Source organism: Rhineura floridana, chromosome 5 (genome assembly GCF_030035675.1).
Source record: "Rhineura floridana isolate rRhiFlo1 chromosome 5, rRhiFlo1.hap2, whole genome shotgun sequence".
Classification (NCBI taxonomy): Eukaryota; Metazoa; Chordata; class Lepidosauria; order Squamata; family Rhineuridae; genus Rhineura; species Rhineura floridana.
In genome coordinates, this window is record NC_084484.1 from 71,092,894 (window position 1) to 71,109,111 (window position 16,218).

The 16,218-nt window shown below is 40.9% G+C and overlaps 1 protein-coding gene across 10 annotated transcripts in view; it reads left to right on the forward strand.

The window, feature by feature from the left end:
• TBL1X (transducin beta like 1 X-linked) overlaps positions 1-16,218 on the forward strand; it is a 262,884-nt gene that overhangs the window by 22,657 nt on the left and 224,009 nt on the right. For 4 of the 10 annotated variants that reach the window (XM_061627079.1, XM_061627083.1, XM_061627075.1 and 1 more), the window contains exon 1: positions 1,470-1,871. The exons of 2 other annotated variants lie outside the window; for them this stretch is intronic. The gene's annotated coding sequence lies outside the window, so the exon portion shown is untranslated. Of the gene's footprint in view, positions 1-306; positions 327-776; positions 851-1,270; positions 1,290-1,469; positions 1,872-1,939; positions 2,031-16,218 lie in introns of those variants that run through there. 4 more of the 10 variants (XM_061627081.1, XM_061627080.1, XM_061627082.1 and 1 more) reach the window with 4 other exon arrangements.

The following is a 16,218-nucleotide window of genomic DNA, read 5'->3' on the forward strand; positions in this document are numbered from 1 at the left end:
CCTCTCCTTTCATTATTTTTCCTTATTAATAAATGCACACACCCATATATTCATGTTAACTTTGATCCTAAAATTGTTTTTAGATGTCAATGGTTTCCCACAGTAATCAACCAATTCCATTTTTAAAGCAAGGATGGGTTTTTTTCCTCTTGCGCAGCTAATCAACAGTGTGTGGTAGCAGAAGAATGTGTCATAGTAATGCAGAGAGCTGTAATGATGTCAACTTGTTATTTACTTTCCAAATCTGAATGACTGAGCAAGGCGAAAGGAGAATCAATCAGCCACAATGTGACCCTGCAGGCGGAAAAAACACAGCACTCTCACCAGTAAGAGCTTGGGGGATGGGAGGCACATGTAACCAGGGCAATGTTGCATCATTTACTTGCATTGCTTTTTGTACTGCTCCCTCCCCCACCCCCGACTGAATGTTATAGCTCAGTACAGAGCTGTACAAGTCTAGAGGAAAAATAAGGAAACGAGGGTTAAGACAGAGAACATCAACATCTGTTTTTAGGGCTGAATGGCATATCCTATAATATAATAAAACTTATTCTGCTGAATCACAGTTATGGAGACGGTATAAGTCCATATTTTAATGTGTTATAATTATTGCATAGAAGCATTGGTTTTAAATCACTCCCGAAGTATATAGGGTGTATAAATATGATGGGCTGTCTCCTGTCTTTAATAGGTGAACTCCCAATTATATAATATTGAATTTATAAAAGCATTCATTGTATCCTGATTTCCATTACTAGGTTGCATTTAAAATGACACAAAATTGGTGTAGGACTTTCTGGCTCAGCAAAGAGGAAATAACTTTTTAAGAAACTGGAAATAAAAGTAGATGGTGAGTCTTATGAACTTGTCTGGCAGCTTGTACGTTATCTATTGTGTGTGTATATATGTAAATGTAATATATTATACAGAAAGTAGTTATTACATTTATTTCTATACATCTAGTAAAAACCTGATCTATCGAATGTTTATTAACATTATTACTCTCTTCGCCCCTTGCCATAATAACAGATCGCAGTGAAAATAATACTGATATGTAAAAATGTTAGCAGGGATAGTGTGATGAAGGAAGTGTAGTTTTTTCTACCTTTAGCCCATTTTTGCTGACTCCATGGGGCTAACATTTTATTTGAATGCAGGAGAGGGGGAGGGGTGGATGTTCTGTTTTTGTTTTAGTGGAACAAAACAACCTTTCAATAATCCCAAAAAGTGACTAAGGAGTTACTTCAGGACACAACAATTGAGAAGGGCGATTAATTTGATGTTTGAAGGTAGATATTTAGGTTTTATCGGATGGAAGGTTGCAAATCATAAAAGACAGACCAGAAATATATACACAGAATTCAATGCTGGTTTCTTTCTTTCTTTAAGAGCAAAATGCTATCCCAGGAGATCATTGACTGTCTCTAAGGATCTCTCTGTATGTGTTTGTCTGCTTCACCCTCTCTCTGTGTGCTGCTGCTGTCTCTGGAGGAAGACTCTCCCTTTACTTGCACACACACCAAACACAAACTGCTAATGAAGTAGAGAGCAGCAGCAGCAGCACCTCCTGACCGCCATTCCGCACCCAAAAACTTTCCATTTCCCTTTTCCCACTCTCTGGGACTTCCTTTTGATCCCCCTCCACTGCTGGTGCCTGTGTGTGTGGGGGGGGAGTGGGGAGAAAAGAGTGTGTGAGGGCTGCCGGAGATTTACAATCTGCCTTCACGTTTTTGGGACCTAGGAAAAGAAGAGTTCCACCATGGAGTGCAAGTGAAAAGAAGTCTGTTTTATGTGTGTTTTTGCAGAAGTTGAGGCTGTTTCTCTGTTGCTTCCAAGAGTGCAAGCTGTGCCTTTAATACACGTTGAGGGAGGTGAGTTTGGAAAGGGGCTCATACAGCCCTTGGACCTTTTTTTGTATCTGTGTGAATTTGACAAATGCAGTTTGGAGGCTTAAAACGGCGTCGGTTTGCCATATTTTTTAGTGTGACTGCCAACTTCCTCGTGTTTCGCCTTGCAATATTGCTGTTCGTGTAAGTGGTGGCGGTGTGTATGTTTGTGGATCATGTTTAGGTGGCTTTAGAGCTGGATTGCCACTAGGATTCCCTCCCCCCCATTTATTTATTTAGCTGTGTGTTTCTTTCCCGAAGTGTGACTTGGTTTTATTTTTGTGTTTCACGTCTCTGAAATGGGTTGGAAAGCCCTCCTTTAAAGGTTTGTTTTTGAGAAGGCGAGACTTAATGACATACTGGCTTTGCAATATGTGAGCCCTAATTCTACAGAATTGCTTGATTTTCCTTAAAAAACCCACGAACTATTGGCTTAGAGTGGGGGAGGGGAAGAGAGCCGCCCGCCTTTGCTTTGTAATCGTTTGCCTTTATCATGTCGTTGGAGGAGGGGATCGTGAGGAGGGGGGTGTTGCTGATAACGATGAACAAACTTAGGTGTTGAGTGTGTATTTTAAGTTGGAAGAGGGAGGTGGGGGAGGGGACGTGACCTAGTCACACTGTAAAATGGTGTAGATAGAGTTTGCATAATCCTCAGCATGGGGGAAGGGAATCCCATTCATCTACAGGGTTTGAATCAGCAAGCTCTAGAGCTCATTCCTGTATAGTGAATTGTGTGGTTTTGCTCAGACAAGGGATCTTTCCTTGCTTTCTGTCCTTTGGTAGTATTAATAACCTTGATGCTTTGATCATTAAGGAAAAATATTCAGGGTGTATTGTTTTGTCAACCCAAGCCCAATATGTGTGTTGTATGTGTGTTTTAAAAGGCAACATACTGCAACCTGTTGCATTCAAGCTTGAAAATATGGAGTGTTCCCTTTTTATCATTGTCCTACTAGGCCTCCACTGTCAGACTAGTGTTACCAGCACCATTTACTTTGCCCCCTTTTTATCTTGTCTGCACACACTCACACACACACTTGTGTTTTTTTTTTAATCTAAGCTGTTGGCCTAATATTTTTATTTTAATTGGGTGTGAGGACAAATTATTGTTGCAGAGTGGTGTTCAGCTAATGACCCCTTAGCCTACTTAATTACATACTGGGTTCTCCAAGACCTATAAATGGCTGGCACCCCTCCCCCACCTTCTCAAAAGTTTTCCTTAAGCTATAAACCTTAATTAGATTGCATATATATAATATATATCTCCTCTCAAAGACCGTAATGTATCCATACAAGTGTTATAAAACGTGCTTTTACAATGTATTTGCATGTGCATTGGTTTTACATGAGATTCACAAAATAAAGATCTGTCCTAAAAACTAGTGAGCAACAACAACCAAATGTGATGCTGCTTTGGTGCCATATGGTCATGAGAATAAATACCGAGTGTGGAATAGGATTTATATATTGCATTTTAGCTTTATGATGTTCTTAATATTACCTATGCTGTTCCAGTACAGTATTAAAAAAGCAGGAAGCAATACATGCAAAACTATTTCTGTGCCAGATTTAAGGCCACATCTTCCTACCTTGACTCATTTATTGGTTAACCTTAAACCAAGTGTTTTCATTCAGTAGAAACAAGATTAATGCATTAAACCTTTCTTGTCACATGACTACACATGGTGGATTTACACCCCTCCCCACCCACGCCTAAGGAGACTGTTTGCTATTAATGGGCTATCACATTTTTCAAACTGGAGTTCTATCTTTGTGATCCCAAATATCATGTGTCTCAAGACCATGGGCTCCCTTATACTATGTAGGAAAATCAGAGGTTGTTAATTGGTATGTTTTCCAAAATGGTATATGTGCAGGAGTTTTGTTTACATGTTTAGTGAATCCCAGTGGTCTTCTAATCTCAAGCTTCTTGCTAACTATTTTGGGTCACTACTAGAGCTTGGTGTGAATTGCTTGGTCAAATGCCACCCACCCAAGCTACTGCCATAATACTGTTTATAGTCTCATATCATTTTAAGCTTGGATTTGTCTTAATGATCCTCTGTGATGTGGAGACCTTGTTGATTAGTCACAGATTTGTTTTTGTTTGTCACCTCAGAGTATGTAAGCAGTATTATGGTTCAATATATATTTTAAATCAAATAGTACCATATATCTATCAATTTAACTCTCTGCTGCCTCCAACATATCCCTCAGAAAGCAATCTTATGCATGTTTATTTGACAAGTGCCACTGGATTTCCTGAAACTTATTTCCAAGTATTCATGCATGGGATTACACAGTAAATCACAGGAATATAGGAAGCTGCCTCATACAGAGTCAAACAATTGGTCCATCTAGCTCAGTATTGTCCACGCTGACTCGCAGTGGCTCTCCAGGATTTCAGACAGGGTTCTTTCCAAGCCCTACTTAGAGATGCCGAGGATTAAACTTGGGACCTCCTGCGTGCAAAGCAGATGCTCTACCTCTTGAGTCATTGCCTCTAACAATTTTTTTTGTCAAAGGCTGCAATCCTAAACTCATTCAACCAGAACATGGATGGGGAACCTATGGGTTTCCAGATGTTGTTGAACCATAACTCCCATCATCCCTGACCGTTAGTTGTCTGGCTGGGGCTGATGGGAGTTGGAATCCAGTAACAACTGGAGGACCCAATCTTGTACTAGAGAATAAGTCCCATTGAGTTTAGCGGGATTATCTTCTAGGTAAACACAAACAGAATTGCACTGCACAAATGTGAAGAGGCTTCCACTTCATGATAAAGCCAATGAGAACATATTTTGCATGTGTGTATGCATTAGATAATTTAAGGTGAATTCTTAAAGAAATTGGATAGCTCTTGAAAAACAGTTGTAATTTAATATTGAAAATATATTGGATGTTTCTTTGCCTACTTGCAATATTGTTAAATTGGCAGAGATCTAAATAAAATAACCATATTGTCTAAACTAACATTCTTCAGAGGGTGAATTTCCATAAAACAATAGATTACTGATGCTGTGCCATTAAACTTCAAACCTACTTGTCTACATTTAGAGGGTTAAAAAAGTATCAGTGGTAACTGTACAGAAGTCCCAAGTGCCTTCCATAGATATAAAAAAGGATTGGTGTTACAGGCCATTATGTGCTGTATTCATCAACAGACTGTCATTCTATCCATGCATCTCTATGGTGAAAATCCTATAAAAGTGGCACTGGCAGTTAGAATGGCAACCAATTCATTACTGAAGTTGCTAATAAGGGTTATGTTGGAATTGTAATATCTTGGTGCCCTCGGAACAAGATATGTTGGACACTATAGAGTTCTATCCAGGCATTCTAATTCCCTCAAACGGTGAGGGGGAGAGGGGATGAGCTAATTCTGCCCCCTGTCACAGTCGCCATTGACCTCTATGAACTGGAGGAATAACTTCTAAAGAAGGAAGCCCACACTACTCATGTGTTATTTATTTATGTTTACCTTCTTAAATTTTATCCTGCCTTTCCTGCAACCCCGGAAAATCACATGGCTGGGGTGGTGGAGCTAGCACTGCTGCCCTTGCTTTCGCTCCTCATGTGAGGGATTTAAAATGGCTGAATAGGGGTTAGGTTGCTCTCCGTACCGTCATTGTACTTATTATAATAAATATAATTGCTTTCAATTTTTACCGCATTGGGACCATTACCTGTGATTGATTACATTTGTGATTTTTGATTCATTATGTTTGTATGTAAGAACATAGAGGGGTTAATTTATGTCCACAAAAAGATAATGGACTTATCCACATGGGAGAACTACTTTGTATCAAAGATGCTGTTTTTACCCTTGTTTTCTGTCTGCACCTTCCACAGTAAGGGCTCGGTGACAGCTGCAAACAGGGTGTTTTCAATTCACACTGAGGGGAAGGATCAAGCTTTCAGTTTCCTGATGACCACGCCCTCTAACATTTTCCACTCCCTCTTGTTACCTGACAACAGAACACACTCAGTTTGTTCTACCAGTTACAGTAGTTTCATTTAAAAAAAACCCAGAAGTGCGATTATTTGTCTTTTCAGTGGTACAATAGAGCTAAAATACAAATCTTTCTTTGAGCGGTGTTATGCTTTTGCACACAAGCTAAGGGAAAAAGAAAATAAAGACACCTTTTGCATGCCAGCAGAACTGGAGAGAGCAGCCGGAAGTTACCTTTCAGACCTCAGGAAATGAAATGAAAGAAGGGAGGAGGAGGGAGTGGCCGTGGAGAGGGGAACGATTGACACACCCACCTAAAAGCATCTGAGCACAGTGTCTGCAAGCACTGGAGGTACGGAGTGAAGAATTTTTTCCTGCCCTTTTTGCATTATCAGAGGATTGGGTTAGTACAGATTTACAGTGGGAAAACTGTGTGATAGCTTCTGTTTGCCTGTAACGTCATGTGAACCATGCAAATTAAAAGGGGATGTAAGTAGCACCAGACATACAGTAACCCCCTCTGTAAATGAGCCCAATGTGGGGAGCTCTGGGTTTTCTTCATATTTTATACGTTAAATCTGGGTTTATCCAGTTTGGTATAAGGTTGAGGAGTGAAGCCCATGTTTCTGACAGCTGTTGTTTTCTTCTACAAGGAAGCCCTGCAGGATTTATACCTTAATGGCCTAGATGGGCCAGGGCTGAGTATGCTTTGTACCAAAATATATATATTTAAAAAACCAATCATATGATGTTAATTAGACACTTGATAAATATAGCTCGTATTCTACAACCAGAATTAATTATAGAGATTAAGCAAATTTATGTGCTTATTTCCCATTAAGTTCTATGGCTAAATGAGAACGATGTTTATGGAGCAGAGGGAGGAACTGGTATGAACAGAATGTAGTTGCCATAATATATGCCTGTGTTACCTCTAGGATCACCTCCTTCAATGCATTTTATGTGGCGCTCCCTTGAAGGTGGTTTGGGAACTGCAGTTAATCTAAAATGAGATCACCTGATCCCTGATGGAAAGAGGGCTTTTACTTGACCTGTTTAGTAACAGCAGCACTGACTTCCAATTGGCTTCAAAGCCCTTTTCAGAAAGGGTAAAATAAATCTGAGATAGAGCTCTCCGCCCACTAAAATCTGATAAGGAGGCTCCTCTGAGTCCGTACAATTCAAGATGTTTTATCTGTGAATTTATGGGGAGAGCCTTTTCTTTTGTGGCCCTGACATTATGGAGCAGCTTGCCCATTGCTGCTGGCTTTTTGATAATCTTTGTAATTGTAATTCTTTGTAATGCTTGTAATTCTTCACATCTGGTAGGCAAGAATTATTTTGGGATCTTTAATCTATAGTAGGCTTTTTTTTTCTTGTTAGCTTCCTTGTATGGTAGATTTTTTTTTAATGAAATAACAATGAGGAATAGAAATTATGGGGCAGGAGCTATTTAGGATGGTGTTGATGCCCAGACGCAACACAACCATACTTATGTCATTTCTCTTCTGCAAAGAGGCATCTAGTGGAAGTGATTTGCAGCAAAGAAGTTGTGGCACAGTGTGGAGTGCTTAATCGTCTCCCTGCCCACTGCTTTTCCGATGCAATCTTAACTTCCTCAGGAGTTTTCCCAACGAGGTGGTGGTGGTGGTTTTATTAGATGTCTTACCCTTCACCATGGGTTACAACCATATTAAAATACTATATTAAAAGCAAAACAAATTACATTTAAGAGAATAGGGTGGGTCCTAAAATACAGTAGGGCCCCGCTAATATGGCGGGTTAGGGACCAGGCCCCCTCTGTAAAGCAGAAATCGCCGTAAAGTGGGGCCCTATAGACTATAATGGGCCGCGTTGCAAAAAAATGATGCCGAAACATTGCAAAATGGCAAAATCGGCTTTAAAACGGGGAATTTCCCCTGCTTGAAAGCTGCCGCATCAGCGGAATGCCGTAATGCGGAACGCCGTAAAGCGGAGCCCTACTGTACATATTTCAGCCAATGTATAGAGCTGGGGTTGGGAACCTGTGGCCATCTAGATGTTTCTGAACTGCCAATCCCATCAGCCCCAGCAAGCATGGTCAATGGCCAGGAATGATGGGAGTTGTAGTTTAGCAACATTTGAAGGGCCAAATGTTCTCCACCCCTGGTATAGAGAGCACTGTCCAACTGGGCTTCTTTCTTCACATCATGCTATTTGCACTTCAGATGTAAAAGTTTAGTATCTTCCATGTTAACATTGGTAGATAGTGATTACTGTGTTGGCTCCATCTTTTGTGTGGTGAATCCACATATCTCTCAGATTCTACTACTTTTCCAATACTTGCATGCTTATTTACCAACTTGAAGTGAATCCCTTAAAGCAGGGATGCGGAACCTGTGGCCCTCCAGATATTGTCAGATTCCCAACTCTCATCAGACCCAGCTAGCACAGTCAATGGCCAGGAATGACAGGTGTTGTAGTCCAACAACATCTGGATAGTCACGGGTTGCCTATCCCTGCAGTAAATGATATAGTTTAACTTAAATTGTGTATTGTATCTGGTATGGCAACTTCTGTCTAATGATGTTAGGGAACAAGGCACGTGTTTTGCCCACTAATCCTGATTCCCCATCATATTGCCTCACTATTTTTGTGGGAGTGATGGTAAAAATCCGCATTGGAATTCTGTTGTTGCCAAGACCGTTCTCACTGGGAAAAGAATACATTTTCTGGCATTTTTCCTTGTGCTTTTTGGCTGTTCTTAGTTTTCATTACTATTTTAATGTACGTTCTGGTTATGTTCCAACCTTATTTGAAGTACGGGGGAGCAGAAATCTGCCTCTTACTCTTGTGAATAGTCTCATATTTTCCATATTTTTTATCATGAGGCAAGATGGAAGTAATTTTGTAAACTATTTTTCAGCTGGTAAATTGAGTGTCTTTCCCTCCCTTGACTATTTTTAGTTAGAACGAAAGAGCTGACCTCTTTACAGTAGGAGCCCGATTCCCATGGGTGCAATTTATATGTTTCTATCAAATGGCCTATTTGGACAACTTGGCTGAACTAGAACAACAACAGTGGAAATAGAGATTGCTTTAGTAAGAATAGCCTGCTCTGCAAAATGGCGTTTTAACTTCTTGTTAGGAATATATGGAGGGGTAAATGTGTTCTCTCTTTCTCTGTTTAATGGCTGAGTATGTTTTTGAGGTGGTAGTGGAAGCCTAAGAGCTTACTATATAATAATTGTACAGTGTTGGTATAAAACACTGGGCACAATGAAGATGCTTCCTACATAAATAATGTTCATTGGAGGGCTGCTGAAAATGTTCTGTAAGTCACCTGAATTATCCTTCAAAATGCAAAAATATATGACATATTGGAAAGGGAGAATGTTACACACCTTGTATTTTAAGGGAAATCCTAAATATATATAGCATCAAAAACTCATAGTAACTCTTTGTTGTTCGTCCAGGAGTAAATGCCATTGGTTTCATTTGGACTTGCTTTCAGTTGGATTGTCATCTCTAAGAATAATTATCTTTGGAACCGTTCTTAATATTTAGCCAAAATAAGTGGAATAAAAAGTGGTCCATTCTATTCCTGGCACATGGCAACATGCATGAACTGCAACATAGGAATTGTGCTGTAGGGGTAGGTTGAGAATAGCATATTTAGAAGAGCAGAGAAACAAGCTGTGAAAGACTTGATCATCACTGGAGGGATGATAACCACCCATGGACCAAAGGATTTCAGCCTTAATAATCTGGCCAGTTCGAGTTTTCTTTTCGATATATTGCACACTAGCATACACATAATCGAAACAGGGCCCCTTTCCTTCTGACGTGCTTTCCTTTGAACAGTCATAAACCAAACTATCCCTGCAGTAAAATATTTTACAATATTGTTCTTTGGAAGTTGAAGATACAGTGCAAAACCAGAGACATCTGAACATAGGCCTTATTCCTAACTCATATCTTCTCAGATTAACATATTACATTAGTTATGTAAAAAAAAAGTTTGTTGTATGATTTTTTTGTAAAAAAAAAAAAAGGATTGAAGTACCAGATCTTTTGGAATTGGAGTTCACTTTTCATTTCTTATTCCCCATACAGAGTGCTACACACAGTGCCTTTAAGCATTCTTTAGAGATTACAAGAGGTATTGAAATATGGTTGTCTTGTCTTCTTTAAATTGGGATTGGAATGACTGTTATTCTGTAATAAAGACTAAATAGCCTGCTATGGAAGACTCGCGCACATCTCTGATTATTTGTAAAGTTAGTCTTCTCTGGATTATCTCACAGACATAGAGAGATGAACGAGGTATTGTGGGAGCATAGTGAACTAACTGCAGTATACAGAGTCACACCATTGGTCCATCAAGCTCAGGATATCTAGACTGACAGTGAATCTTTGAGGTTTCAGGCAGAAATCTCTTCCAGCCCTGCCTGGAGATTGAACCTGGGACCTTGTGTATGCAAAGCATGTGCTCTACTACTAAGCCACAGCCCATCACCTGAGCCACAACCCTTCCTCTATTCATGCCTCTGTTATTTGTCCCAAAATCAAATAAACTTAATGACACTCAAAGCCTGAAGAAAACGCAAGCATTGTGCACTTTGAAATCTCCATAGGTGTTGGCTTAACAAGCCTAGCTTCCAGTATATTGAAATGAGGTCTTCCTAGCCATTGGCTCAGCTGCTGATATCAAATGTTACGGACATTCCAATTGCTTGGGAATTAAAACTGTCAGCACCCAAGGCCTAGGGACCTTGGTTTTAGAAAGGCATTATGATATTGGCAGTCTTACTTTAGATTTCTTTCCTCACATCATTGATTTGTTATTGTGGTCACAGGATGTGCAACTTGTGAACTTTGTTGTAATTTTCTATTTATTATAATTTTTTTATTAAAACACACACACACACACACAATCCCCAACATAGAATTTACCTTTTTCACAGGAGCCATGCATTTACTCAATTACGTTTTCATTGAACTGTTACCCACCACAATACCCAAGTTCCCTTTCCTGGTCAGTCAGTGCCAGTTCATTTCAAAATGGGGAAGTTGAAACATGTTGCAAACTTAGCAGAGGTATATTTTGGAAATCACTTGGCCTTGCAGTTAGGACAGAAATGTTTATTAGCCGCTTAAAACCATTGTGAGGTTCATTACTAAATTCGCTGTCTGTCCTTAAAAGCCCAGGAGATAGCATTGAGCCTGTGGTGGCTGGTGCTCACTAGACCTGGTGGTCCTGCTATGGGGCATGGCCCATTAGGTCCTGGGATGTGGCCAAACTCTGGTTTTTCTCCCCATCCTCCTCCCTTGCAAACATACTGCAGACACTTAAGCATTGTAGTTTTATAAACAGCACCTTACTGTACTACAAAGTGTCTCACTTTGGTTCAGAAGGGGTCCCTGCTGTCACAGTTGCTTCTGTGATGGGAGAAAGGTTGTGTGTCCTCCACCTGTTCTGGTTCTTTCCCTATCCTCCTCCTTTGCAAAGAAATAGTGGACACTTAAAACACTGCAGTTTTGGTAAGCATCTAACATTAGTCCTATTCTTGCTCTCATGAGTAAGCGCCACAGAACACAGAGGGCTTTGCTTCTGAATAAGATGAAGAGGTTTGTGTTAGTAATCAGCAGTGCTTGGAAAGTTAGTTTTAAAAAGGAACAAAATAGTTCAGTTCAAATTCATCCAAATGCACTTTTAGTTCGTCATTTCTGCCTGCCTCACAAGAGTGCCACTCTCCCCCAATGCCAACCCTATACCATGCAAATAACTAAAGTTAAAAGTGAAAAAAAAAGAAAGCACACATTTGGGCAATTTGATAATACATTTTTTGATTAAACATATTTAAAATGAGCATCCATAATTATATAAATGTAATGGATAGAGTGTTGAATTAGGACTTAGAAAGCCAGAGTTCAGTTCTACACCCACTTAAATGCACATAGGGAGGCTTACTTCTAACTAAAATGAGTAGGATTATGTTAGTGGCTACAGCGAAATCATACTTCCTCCTCAATATAGTTAACTATTACATATGTGACACTATATCACTTCCATGGTCAAAACAGCAAATACTACTTTCAGGAATATTATGTTTTATTCAAGCTATGCCTGGCTTATTCCCAGTTACGCAGAAAGAACCTCCCTCGCCTGGAGCAGTGTATTTAAGTATCATAGATAATAGCCAATGGCTAAAGATCTCCAGATTTTCTTTTTAAAAAATAAAATAAAACCAATCCTATAAACTGTAAGCTCCTATTGCTCACAGAAAAAGATATGGTAGGTGAGGGAAAACAATAAGTCAGTGTGTTAGAAAAAGGAGTGTTACACATCATAAGATCATTTCTAAATACTGTAGCAGGAAGTTCCACAAATTCCTCCAGTATTCCACTGATGTGGGGACTCAGACATTCATACAAAGTATGTGTAGGTTTCTTTGTTTTTATAAAAGCAGGGTCCTCTTCAAAATACTGCTTAGCTTTTTGGTTTGAATTAAAATAATTGTTATAAGTTCTTGCTCTTATCCCTAATGGGAGTTAATTGTCTTGCATAAGTCCATATCAAATTTTCAGATACTTTAATAAATAAAAATAAATCCAAAAGGTTTAGTCCAACTCACTCCATTCTTGGGGCAGTTTGAATCTCTCTCGCTCTCGCTCTCTGTGACAAGGTCCAGTCCAGATCCAGCCCATAAAGAAACCACATGCCAGCCAAACATTTGTGGGGCATGATTCTGACTGGCTAAGATTGAACTGCATGCCTTGGAGTCATTGGGGAGGCTCTTCATAGTCCTGCGCTGTTGTTATGCTGTGATTAGCTATAGTTTATTCCAAGGAAAATGATGTCGAAATGGAGGATCAGAGGGGTCTCCTACCCTTCCTAAACCACTCCTACTGAAATTTATTATTTAATTTTTTTTCTTTTTTACTCCTGGAGATGGTTGGGATCATAGGGATGACTATGATTGACTGTGCTGTCCGAAGATGATTGGCAAGCACAGGAGGTGGTCAGAAACAAGTCCAGAGTGTCTCTAGATATGAGATAATATAGTGATATGAATGTAAGGAACATCGAATGGACTGGGCTGTAAGTAATGTATTGAATATACAGCATAGGAGATGGCTTGAGGGCAGATGGAGACGAACTCCTGATGGATGTTTTGCACTGGTACGTGCCTACACTAAATTATATTTAGCGGCAGTACGGACGGCAAAGAAACAATATTTTGCCGCCACTATTCAATCTTCTATCTGCCGGCCGGCGGAGCTTTTTAAGATTGTCCGAGGGCTGTTACATTCTGGCCCTACGGACATGATAGATCCATCTGAAGCCCATTGTAATGAATATGCTAGGCACTTCCAGGACAAAATTTCTCGCATCCATCAGGACTTGGACTCCAGTGTTATAGCAGTGGATTTAAATGAGGTATCCGGAGCACAGTCTGGTCATGCTTTGTTGGATGGGTTTCAATTGGTGCAGCTCGAGGACGTTGACAAGATGCTTGGACAGGTGCGTGCAACCACTTCTACATTGGATCCTTGCCCCTCTTGGCTGATAAAAGCTAGCAGGTTTGGAACTGCCGGCTGGGCCATGGAAGTGATTAATGCCTCATTGTGAGAGGGAGTGGTCCCTGGCTGCCTGAAGGAGGCGGTGGTGAGACCACTTCTGAAAAAATCTTCCTTGGACCCAGAAACTCTTAAAAATTACAGGCCGGTAGCGAATGTTCCATTCTTGGGCAAGGTCCTAGAAAGAGTGGTTGCGGATCAGCTCCAGGCACTCTTGGATGAGACCGATTATCTACATCCATTTCAATCGGGGTTCAGGCCCGGTTTTGGCACGGAGACAGCCTTGGTCACCCTGTATGATGACCTTTGTCGGGAGAAAGACAGGGGCAGTGTAACCCTGTTGATTCTCCTTGATCTCTCAGCGGCTTTTGATACCATCGACCATGGTATCCTTCTGGGGAGACTCGCTGATCTGGGAGTTGGAGGTACTGCTTGGCAGTGGTTCTGCTCCTATTTGGCGGGTCGTCTCCAGAAGGTAGTGCTTGGGGAGTTTTGCTCGGCCCCCTGGGCCCTCCAATATGGAGTCCCACAGGGGTCAGTATTATCCCCCATGCTTTTTAACATCTACATGAAGCTGCTGGGTGCGGTCATCAGGAGGTTTGGAGTGCGTTGCCACCAGTATGCTGATGACACACAGCTCTACTTCTCCTCTTCATCTTTCTCAGGTGAGGCTGTCAAGGTGCTGAACCGATGCCTGGCCGCGGTAATGGACTGGATGAGAGCGAATAAATTGAAGCTCAATCCAGATAAGACTGAGATGCTGTTGGTGGGTGGTTCTCCTGACCAGATGGGAGAACCTGTCCTGGATGGGGTTGCACTCCCCCTGAAGGAGCAGGTTCGTAGTTTGGGAGTTCTTTTAGAACCATCCCTGTCACTGGAGGCACAGGTTGCCTCGGTGGCACAGAGTGCTTTCTATCAACTTTGGTTGGTGGCCCAACTACGCCCCTATCTGGACAGGGAAAACCTTGCTTCAGTTGTCCATGCACTAGTAACCTCAAAATTGGACTACTGCAGTGCTCTCTACGTGGGGCTGCCTTTGAAGACGGTTCAGAAGCTGCAGCTCGTGCAAAACGCGGCGGTCAGATTGTTAATAGGAACTCGGAGATGTGAACATATAACACTGATCCTGGCCCGCTTGCACTGGCTGCCTATACGCTTCCGGGCTCAATTCAAAGTGCTGGTTTTGACTTATAAAGCCTTACACGGCTTGGGACCACAGTACCTGATGGAGCCTCTCCCGATATGAACCTACCCATACACTACGTTCAACATCAAAGGCTCTCCTTCGGGGACCCACCCAGAGGGAAGCCCGGAAGGTGACAACAAGGAAACGGGCTTTCTCTGTGGTGGCCCCCGAATTATGGAATTCTCTCCCTGATGAGGTATGCCTGGCACCAACATTGTTATCCTTTCGGCGCCAGGTAAAACCCTTTTTGTTCTCCCAGGCATTTTAACATTTTAATATCTACTTTTAACACCTACATCTATCACTCACAATCTTAATTTTAGTAATTTTAACATTAACATCTTAAACAGCTTCATATTTTAACTGATTTAATACGTTTTTATACTTAACATTTTAGGATTGTGTCTGTCGTGTCCATGTGTTTAACTGTGTTTAGTTATTTTGTTATATTGTTGCAATGTGTTTGATATATGTTTTTAATTGTATACTGGATGTTTTTATGCTGTAAACCGCCCAGAGAGCTTCGGCTATTGGGCGGTATAGAAATATAATTAATAAATAATAAATAAATAAATAGAATATGAATGTAAGAAACAGAGATGGGACTAGATTATAGCTTTGGGGGACTGAGGTTTTAGAGTGGGCAGTGCCCCACTTGCATTTAGCGAGGGGCCTCCACTGCGTTGAGCCACTCTATCACTCCACTATCCCTGCTGCCCGTAAAAGCCATTTTGATATGTGTGCTTTTAAAAAACAGATATATTTTAAACTCTGTCTTACTGTATGTTGTCTTAAGTATTTTATAGAGAAGTGACTAATAAGCCTTATAGGTATTTCCATTACATTTTCATATACTGGCTTGGACCCTAGGATAAGTGAACGGAAGGAAACACAAGGCAAAAAAGCTTCCTCTCTCTTCCTTCTATAACTGCCTGCACCTCCTCCCAAATGTCTCTCTGGAAGACTGGAAATATCTCCTTATCAGTTTAGGGTGGGATGCAATGAATGACAAAGGATGGGTGGATTGCATTCAATTTTGGACAATTTCCACCAGCTGTCTATTGGAGTTTGGTATATAGAGCAGTGGAGTGCAGAAACGAATAGTCTGGTAAGACTGGTGGTTGAAAGAATAAAGAAACTTGAGGTTTATTACTACTGGGAAATAAAGCCAATTCTGGCTACAGGCATACATGCTGCCATTATGGAGTCATGAAGCTAGCACTCATACACACTAACAAGAAGAGGAAGGAAGTAAAGCCTTGGAAAAACAAACAAGTAGTTAGTAAAGAAGGAATTGGCGGGGTAGGAAGAGGTTGCTTTTCTGTCTATCCCTCCGCCCACTGTTTCAGGTTAATTGTTAGAAATGTTATAACCCTGTGCCCCATCCCACCTTCTGGAGAGTCCCAAACCCTCCATAGAGGCCTTTTTTTGGAGACACAGGCAGCTGCAGAGGAAGAAGGGAACTGGAAATGTTTCTTTTGTTAACTTCCTTTCATTTGCCTTTCTTAGGCTCTAAAAGCCATTGTTTCCTCATCCCTTCATGGCCCTTCTTTTTCCTCCATAGGCCTACTGTAGTTAGGTTGCCTGCAACTGCCTTGTCCCTTTTAAAGCCATTTCAGTTGATCATCTGT